This window comes from Giraffa tippelskirchi, chromosome 7 (assembly GCF_054371585.1).
Source record: "Giraffa tippelskirchi isolate mGirTip1 chromosome 7, T2T-mGirTip1v1.2.pri, whole genome shotgun sequence".
Lineage (NCBI taxonomy): Eukaryota > Metazoa > Chordata > Mammalia > Artiodactyla > Giraffidae > Giraffa > Giraffa tippelskirchi.
In genome coordinates, this window is record NC_137281.1 from 129,099,180 (window position 1) to 129,108,953 (window position 9,774).

Sequence of the window (9,774 nt, forward strand, 5' to 3'; positions counted from 1 at the left end):
ATCTGCATTATTACCACCAAGGTTCAAGTCATCGTTATCTTTTATCAATATTTGAATTTCTACAATTGCTTCTTAACTTGGGTGTATGTAGGTTTGCCTCTTTCAGCCCAGTTCTCTTAGGAACCAACCAGAGAGATTTAAAATAAATAACAAATTATATATGTCACTTCCCTGCTTAAAATTCTTTAGTAGCTTCCTATTTCTTCTGGAATAAAATCTGAATGCTTGACCTATAAGTTATGTGTAATTTGTCTACTGCACTCCTCTGACATCATTTCATACCATGATCCTCTCTCATTCACTGCTCCATGAGCACACTGGCCTTTCTGTTACTCAGATGCACTGAACCTTCTCCTGCCTTTGGGCATTTTCCTTCACCATTTAGGAATTCCATTTCTTCATTTCCTTACAGTCACCTCATTCTCATCCTTCAGATCTTGGCTTAAATCTTACTTTGCTAGTGGGCCTTTTCTGACCATCCCCTCTTAGTTAGCCTCTCTCAGTTACTCTCTATCATCTCAACTGGACTTTCCTTCCTAATGCCTATTACAGTCTGTGAATATCTTATTTATTTGGCTATTTATTTGATTATTTTTCACCCTCTGTTCCCTTCATCCAATTGTAAGCTCTGTGAGCAGGGACCTTAGCTGTCTCGTTCATTAGCATAATACCTATCATAGATTCTCTGGTGGCTCAGATGGTTCAGAATCTGCCTGCAGTGGCAAGAGATACAGGTTCAATCCCTGAGTTAGGAAGATCCCCTAGAGAAGGGAATGGAACCTGCCCCAGTATTTTTGCCTGGAGAATTCCATGGACAGAGGAGACTGGCAGGCTACAGTCCATGGGGTTGCAAAGAGTCAGACACGACCAAGTGACTAATACTTTCACTTTTATCACAGAGTTGGTACTGTGTAGATATTTCTTGAATAAATGAATGAGTGAATGTCTTTAGAAATGATACTCTTCTAGAACTTCTTCAATATTGGTTTGTTTTTAGCCTGCTCAGAGATTTTCTGTCCACACCTGTCATTGATTTCCAAGCAAGACAAAGCAAAGTATTAAGTGCCCAAGTATCATATTCTGCATAAAGCTTGAAAGCACTATATTTAGAAAAAGTTGGCAAGCATAAGCTCTCAAGTCCAATTAAATTCTGGTGTAGTAAAAGTACTAATGGAGACAGTGGACTGTAGTTGATATCTGAACAGGGAGTTTCTGACCATTTGTATTATAGATGTCTATTAATAAACAGGCAGTGCTAGGAGAATAAGAAATAGCAAATAAAATTTAGTAGATTGAAGAAGACTGACTCTTTTAGCCAATCTGACTTGAATCTCTTTGTTATGAAGAATATTGATCATAAATCCAATTTGATTTGGCCCATCATGTCGTTAAAGACTAGACTTGTAAATGTCTCTAGACAGCCAGTCTTACTTATGATCAATTAGACTTCTACTATAAAATTCTATAAGGTAAACAAATATTAAGTAAAGATTATGGTCTAGTTCCTTACTCTAGGCCAGTAAATACAACTCTGTCAAGTTCACGCCCACATTACCAGGTTATATCCAAATCTGCGACTTGATTCTGGACTCACAACACTGTCACTGTAATATAGTTGTCAAACCCAAAGGAATTTGGCCAAAATGATGCTAGCAATGTAACGTTTTTTCAAAAATAGTTTCATAAATTTATATACAGTAAAATTAACTTATTTTGTATGTACAGTTTTATAGATTTTGACATATGTAAAACTTTGTGTAAGTAGTCCCACAATCAGGGTACATATGGTTGCACCACCCCAAAATTTCCATTATATGGCTCCTTTTCAGTCACAACCTCCCCTCCTCCCAGCCACTGGTAACCACTGATGTGTTCTCAATCACTGTAGTTTTGTCTTTCTGAGAATGTCATATGAATGAAATCATACAGAACATAAATTTTTGGCGCTGACTGCTTTTTTAAAAAATTCAATTGGAATGTAGTTGATTTACAATGTTGTGTTACTTTCAGGTGTACAGCAAAGTGATTCAGTTATATGTATACATATAAAATTCTTTTTCAGATTCTTTACCCATATCAGTTCAGTTCAGTTCAGTCGCTCAGTGATGTCTGACTCTGCGCCCCATGGACGAAAGCACGCCAGGCCTCCCTGTCCATCACCAACTCCCAGAGTTTACTCAAACTTTACCCATACAGGTTATTATTTATATTACCATATAGAATATTGAGTAGAGGTCCCTGTGCTATGCAGTGGGTCCTTGTTGGTTATCTATTTTATATATAGTAATGTGTGGATGTTAATGCCAGGCTCCTAATTTATATCTTCCCCCATGTTTTCCCTTGGAAACTATAAGTTTTTTTTGAATTCTTTTATTACTCTTCTGCTTTGTATCATATTTTAAATGACACATGTAGGTGATATCATATGATATTTGTCTTTCTCTGTATGACTTCACTTATTTTATTCTTTTTTCTGGCTGAGTAATAGTCATGTGTGTATGTGTGTGTGTGTATGTGTATCACATCTTCTTTATCCATTTCTCTGTTGATGGACACTTAAGTTGCATACCATGTCTTGGTTATTGTAAATAGAGTTGCAATGTACATTGAGGTGCATGTATCTTTTTGAATTATGCTTTTCTCTGAATATATGCCTATGAGTGGATTGCTGGATCATATGTTAGTTCTATTTTTCTCCATACTGTTCTCTGTAGTGGTTGTATCAATTTATATTTCCATCAACTGGGTAGGAAGGTTCCTTTTTCTCTGTACCCTCTACAGCATTTATTGTTTGTAGACCTTTTGATGATTGCCATATTGACCAGTGTGAGGTAATATTTTGTTACAGTTTTTATTTGCGTTTCTCTGATAATTCAGTCAGTCAATCAGTTCAGTTGCTCAGTTGTGTCCAACTCTTTGAGACGCCATGAATCGCAGCACGCCAGGCCTCCCTGTCCATCACCAACTCCCGGAGTTTACCCAAACTCATGTCTATCAAGTCAGTGATGCCATCCAGCCATCTCATCCTCTGTCGTCCTCTTCTCCTCCTGCCCCCAATCCTTCCCAGCGTCAGCGTCTTTTCCAATGAGTCAACTCTTCTCATGAGGTGGCCAAAGTATTGGAGTTTCAGCTTCAACATCAGTCCTTCCAATGAATACCCAGGACTGATCTCCTTTAGGATGGACTGGTTTCAATCTCCTTGCAGTCCAAGGGACTCTCAAGAGTCTTCTCCAACACTACAGGTCAAAAGCATCAATTCTTCGGCGCTCAGCTTTCTTTATAGTCCAACTCTCACATTCATACATGACTACTGGAAAAATCATAGTCTTGACTAGACGGACCTTTTTTGGCAAAGTAATGTCTCTGCTTTTTAATATGCTATCTAGGTTGGTCATAACTTTCCTTCCAAGGAGTAAGCCTCTTTTAATTTCATGGAGGCAATCACCATCTGCAGTGATTTTGGAGCCCAGAAAAATAAAGTCAGCCACTGTTTCCACTATTTCCCCATCTATCTGCCATGAAGTGATGGGACCAGATGCCATGATCTTAGTTTTCTGAATGTTGAGCTTTAAGCCAACTTTTTCACTCTCCTCTCTCACTTTCATCAAGAGGCTCTTTAGTTCCTCTTCATTTTCTGCCATAAGGGTGGTGTCATCTGCATATCTGAGGTTATTGATATTTCTCCCAGCAATCTTGATTCCAGCTTGTGCTTCTTCCAGCCCAGCATTTCTCATGATGTACTCTGCATATAAGTTAAATAAGCAGGGTGACAATTTACAGCCTTGACATACTCCTTTTCCTATATGGAACCAGTCTGTTGTTCTATGTCCAGTTCTAACTGTTGCTTCCTGACCTGCAAACAGGTTTCTCAAGAGACAGGTCAGGTGTTCTGGTATTCCCATCTCTTGAAGAATTTTCCACAGTTTATTGTGATCCACACAGTCAAAGGCTTTGGCATAGTCAATAAAGCAGAAATAGATATTTTTCTGGAACTCTCTTGCTTTTTCAATGATCCATCAGATGTTGGCAATTTGATCTCTGGTTCCTCTGCCTTTTCTAAAACCAGCTTGAACATCTGGAAGTTCATGGTTCATGTATTGCTGAAGCTAGCTTGGAGAATTTTGAGCATTAGTTTACTAGTGTGTGAGATAAGTGCAATTGTGTGGTAGTTTGAGCATTCTTTGGCATTGCCTTTCTTTGGGATTGGAAAGAAAACTGACCTTTTCCAGTCCTGTGGCTACTGCTGAGTTTTCCAAATTTGCTGACATATTGAGTGCAGCACTTTCACAGCATCATCTTTGAGGATTTGAAATAGCTCAACTGAAATTCCATCACCTCCACTAGCTTTGTTCGTAGTGATGCTTTCTAAGGCCCATTTGACTTCACATTTCAGGATGTCTGGCTCTAGGTGAGTGATCACACTATCGTGTGATAATTATCTCTGATAATTAGTGATGTGTTTTTCATGTGCTTTTTTGGCCATCCGCATGTCTTCTTTGGCGAAATGTCTATTTATATCTTCTGCCTATTTTTTGACTGGGTTGTTTGTTTTGACATAGAATTGCACGAGCTATTTGCATATTTTGGAGTCAGTCTGTTGAACATGGTTTTCCACATTCACGTATAGTTGACTTTTGTGAGGTGACCTTATATTCTGAGGACTTGCTAATGTACTTATTCTTTTTTTTTTCCAGACTGCTTAAGCTTTTACGTAGACAATTGCATTATGTATGAATAGTGAAGTTTTCTTTCTTTCTTTCTATTTGGTATGTCTTTTATTTCTGTTTATTGCCAGTTGCACTCAACAAGGCTTGCTGATATTGAAAATGACTGGTGAGAGTGGACATCCTTGTCTTGTTCCCTGTATTGGAGATAAAACATTCAGCTTACATTAAAAGTATAATATTAGTTATAGGTTTTTTGTAGATACCTTTTATCAAGTTGAGGAAGTTCTCTTGTAGTTCTGGTTTGTTCAGAGTTTTTGTCATAATGGACGTTGATTTTTTTCAAATGTTTTTTCTGCATCAATTGCTTATGATCATATGGTGTTTTTTAGAATGCTAACATTGTGGATTGCATGATTGAGTTTTAAACATGAGCTCATGTGTAAACATTTGCTGGATAAACCCCACTTGGTTGTGGTGTATTATTCCTTTTATGTATTGTTAGATGCGATGTACTGACATTTTGTTAAGGATTTTTGCATCTACATTGATAAGGAATATTGTTCTTATTTTCTTTTCTTTTATTCTCATAATCTGGTTTGGCATCAGGATAATGACTTCTGGGCTCATAAAATGAGGTTGGATATGTTTTTTGTGTTTCTATTTTCTGAAAGAGTTTTATAGAATTTGTATGATTTCTTTTGAAAAATTAAATTGTTGAGGTATAATTGATAATATAATTTAATTATATAATAATAATATAATAATATATTAAGTAATATTGATTATAATATAAATTATATTAGTTTCAGATATATAACATAATGATTTGATATTTATATACACTGCAAAATGATCACCATAATAAGCTACCATCCATCACTATACACATGACAAAAATTCTTTTTTCCTGTGAGAACTTTTAATATTTACTTTCTTAGGAAGTTTCAAACAAGTTTGCACCTTTTTCCTTCTTCACCTATTTTTGTCCACTTCCCCATCCACCTTTCTCTCTGGCAACTGCCAGTCTGCTTTCTATATCTATAAACTTGGTTATAATGTTGTTGATCCTGTTTGTTTTTTATATTCCACATGCTAGATCATATCATATGATATTTTTCTTTCTCTGACTTACTTCACTTAGCATAATGCCCTCAGTGTCCATCCATGTTTTACAAATGGCAAGATTCTACTCTTTTTTATGGCTGAGTGGTATTCCTTTGTGTGTGAGTGTGTGCGCACACATGTGTGTCTTCTTTATCCATTCATCCACTGGTGGGCACTTAGGTTGTTTCCATAACTTGGCTACTGAAAATAATACTGCAATACGTGCATGATTTCTTTTTTTAAATGTTTGGGAGAATTCACCACAGAAGACATCTGGGTCTGAAGATTTTTTTCCAGGTATTTATTAATCAGTTACTTAATCGTTTTAGAGCTAGTCAGGTTTTATCTATTTCATCCTGTATGATTTTTGCCCCAGGAAATATTGTAAATGTTTAAAGAGTTTTCACACTTTTAAATTTAATAATAATAATAGTAGTTGATTTAGTGGCCACTTGATATTTTCCTGTTCCATATCTGATCTATAATCTTATAACAGTTCTTCAAGGTTAAGTAATTTTCTTCACCTTAGAGCTGAATAAAACTGAGACTTAGGCACTCGCCCTCTGTGATGGCCCACATTCTGTGGAGAGCGCTTCTCTCTGAATCTGGATAAGTCTACTTCTTACCTATGGAAAAGAAACCAGAACAAAAACTGAGACTTAAAGGAACGTAAATGACTTGCTCAAAGTCACCTTAATGCTAAAGAGAGAGGTCAGGAGACCAACCTCTATTTAGCTCCAAAACCTACATTCTTTCCATGGCAACTTGAACAAATTTAGCATGTATGACTTCCAGATACAGGATTTTACTAATTGTCATTGCTATTGATGTGAAATATGAAATTACCTGACTGTTAAAATGATCAATGTTAAACACATTTTGTGTCATGGCAGATAATCCATTCCCCCTCAGCTTCATGCTTTGTGTAGGAAAGACTTTTTAAAAATCCTTGTGACAAGGGAACTCATAAGTCACAACACTTTACTTCAGGGTCTCTGAGCATCTGTCCCCAGCTGTAAGTAATACCACACTACTTGTTTGGACCTGCTGCATATAGTTTAGTTATATTTGATCATTCTCTCTTTCTCTTGCTCCAGATGGTATATCTCAGTCTCTTGAGTCTCATTGTTGTATTGGGATTGTATGTTGACGCAATAGTCTATTGTTTCCATTTTTATAGAATCATAGTTCCATAAAAGATTGGATGGTATACATTTGCTTCTGATATTGTTAAGTCTTAGGACTTTGCAAGGGATGTTTTATAGTGTCTGCTGTATTTATCAAGTAAACATTGTTACCGAGAATCACCCACTTGCTGTTTGTGCTGGGTATTCAAGCTCTAGGAGATGCTTCAACTACACACACTGTGCGTTCTACATTTCCCAGGAACTTTTTAGGCTGTGTAGTTGAGATGGTCCTTTAAGCCACTTAGATTCATGCATCCATTTTATTTTGCTGGTGATAATCAGGAGATGGTACATTTATCATGAGGCATATATTTTGATGTGATCATCCGAATATGTTCTGCCTTCTTTAAAAATAGTGTTTTAGATGTTAACAGAGAGAAAAGAAACTAGCATTTGTTGAGCATGTACTATAATTGAATTACTTTACACATATTAACTTCAATAATCCTCTCAATGAGTCTGAAAAATAGGTACTTCTAAATCTTATTTCATAGATTATTCAATTCATGCCCAGACGGATTAAATGATTTATGCAAGGCCATATAGGTTAGAATTGGGGGAACTGATACCTAGTTCAAACTGTATGACTCTAGATTCCATAAGCAGTATAGCAATATATCTGCTCTGCCAAGTTTTTTCTGTGCTGGTTATCATCAACCATATATATCTAGAAAAATTCTGCCTTTTTCATTATTTTAGCATCTGACTTGAAGTTTTACTTCTACTCCATAATAATAATACCCAACAAAATGGCTAAATAGTGTAATGATGAATAGTACAGACTTTGGAGCCAGGACTCTCTGCATTCAGACTCCAGCTCTGCTATTTATTAGTTGTATAACTTTGGGCAAATTATTTCATTTCTCTTTGCCTGAGTTTCCTCGTTCAGTAATAATTGTAGTTACCTTAGAGGCTTGCTATGAGGACGAAATGAGCTAATATTTGGAAGGATCTTGGAATAGTGCCTTGCACACTGTGAGTACTATACATGTGATTGAAATTTGGGGGGTAAAAAAATTTTCTTTAATGGTTGCAGAATATTCTTTCATTTGGATGTGATATTTTTATTTAATCTCTTCTTAGATGTTGGACATGAAGTTGATTTCAGGATTTTGTGTTAGCACATATTGTTACAATGAACATCTCTGTCTGCATTTTGAGTTCTTTTCTCAGGCTGTATTTCTGGGCTTAGAATTACTGTGTCAGATGACCAAACACTTAAAAAATTCCTTAAATATACAAATAGGCTAATATTTTCAAAGAAACTTACAAAAATTATAAGCAAAAATCACAGATAAAAATGTAAAAAGAAAACAATCAAGTTCCCAAGATGTAGGTTTTTTAAAAAAAATAATGGAATTTTCATTTTGAGATAATTGTAGATTCACATGAATTGCTAAGAAATAGTACAGAGATCCTATGTACAATTTGCTCAATTTCTCCCAGTGGTCACATTTTATAAAACCATTTTGCATTATTACAACCAGGATATTTCACTGATACAGTCAAGGAAAAGAATATTTTTATCACCACAAGAATCCCTCATGGTGCCCTCTCTTGACAACAACTAACCTATTCATCATGTCCATAATTCTGTTATTTCAAGAATGTTATATAAATAAAACCACAAAATCTGTGGTTTAGGATTGTTCTTTTTTTTTTTTTCACCTAGCATAATCCCCTGGAGACTCATCTGAGCCATGTGTGTCAATAGTTTGTCCTTTTCATTGTTGAGTGGTATTCCGTGGTATGGATGTACCACATTTGTTCAGTGATTATCTGGTGAAAGACATCTGAGTTGTTTCCAGTTTTTGGTCATTATGAATAAAGCTGTTATGACCATTTGTACACAGATGTTGATGCAAACATAAATTTTAATTATCTGGGAGAAATGTCCAAGAGTGTTATTGCTGGATTGTATGGTAGTCACATTTTTGTTTTGTGTGGAGCTGCCAAATTGCTTTCCTGAGTTTTATTTTTCATTCTCAGCAGCAGTCTATGGATGATCCAGTTTTTTGCATTCTTGACAGAATTTGGCGCTGCTGTTGTTTTTCATTTGGCCACTTTGAAAGGTGTGTGGTGATTTATCATTGGAGTTTTAATTTGCATTCCCCTAATGGATAATGCTGTTGAACATCTTCTCATATGCTTACTTGCCATCTGTATATTCTCTTTGGTGACATGTTATTAATGCTTTCTTCTCATTTCCTAATTAGATTGTTTGTTTTTTAATGTTGAGTTTGTATATATTCTAGATTCTAGTCCTTTGTTGAATATGTGGTTTGCATGTATTTTTTCCTAGTTTGTGGCTTATCTTTTCATCCTTTCAAGATCTTTTGCATAACAAAATTGAAAGTTTTGGATAAGGTCTAATTTATCAGTTTTTCCTTTTATAGATTATGCTTTTGTAGAATTCTTTAGTCCTACATAGCCCAATTTTTCCCCAGTTTTTTTCTAAAAGTTATAGTTCACATTTATTTTTTTCTATGAGGGGTCTTCTGGTAAAGACCAGAAACCTACTAGACCAATTCTAGAAGAGCTATAACACTTAATTTTGAATTGTACATTTAGTCTGTGATTCATTTTGGGATAATTTTTTATAAGGGCATCCCTGGTGGCTCAGTGGTAAAGAATCTGACTGCCAGTGCAGGAGACCTGGGTTCAATCTCTGGGTTGGGAAGACCCCCTGGATAAGGAAATGGCAACCCACTCCAGTATTCTTGCCTGGGAAATCCCATGGAGAGAGGAGCCTGGTGGTCTACAGTCCGTAGGGTAATGAAGACTCGGAAACAACTGGGAGACTGAGCATGCAAGAG

The 9,774-nt window shown here is 36.0% G+C and overlaps 1 non-coding gene across 1 annotated transcript; it reads right to left on the reverse strand.

Annotated features, from left to right (window-relative positions):
• Positions 1-9,447: 9,447 nt before the first annotated feature.
• LOC145515955 (U7 small nuclear RNA) lies at positions 9,448-9,508 on the reverse strand. Its single transcript, XR_014061151.1, has one exon. It is a non-coding gene; the product is annotated as a U7 small nuclear RNA (small nuclear RNA).
• Positions 9,509-9,774: the final 266 nt, after the last annotated feature.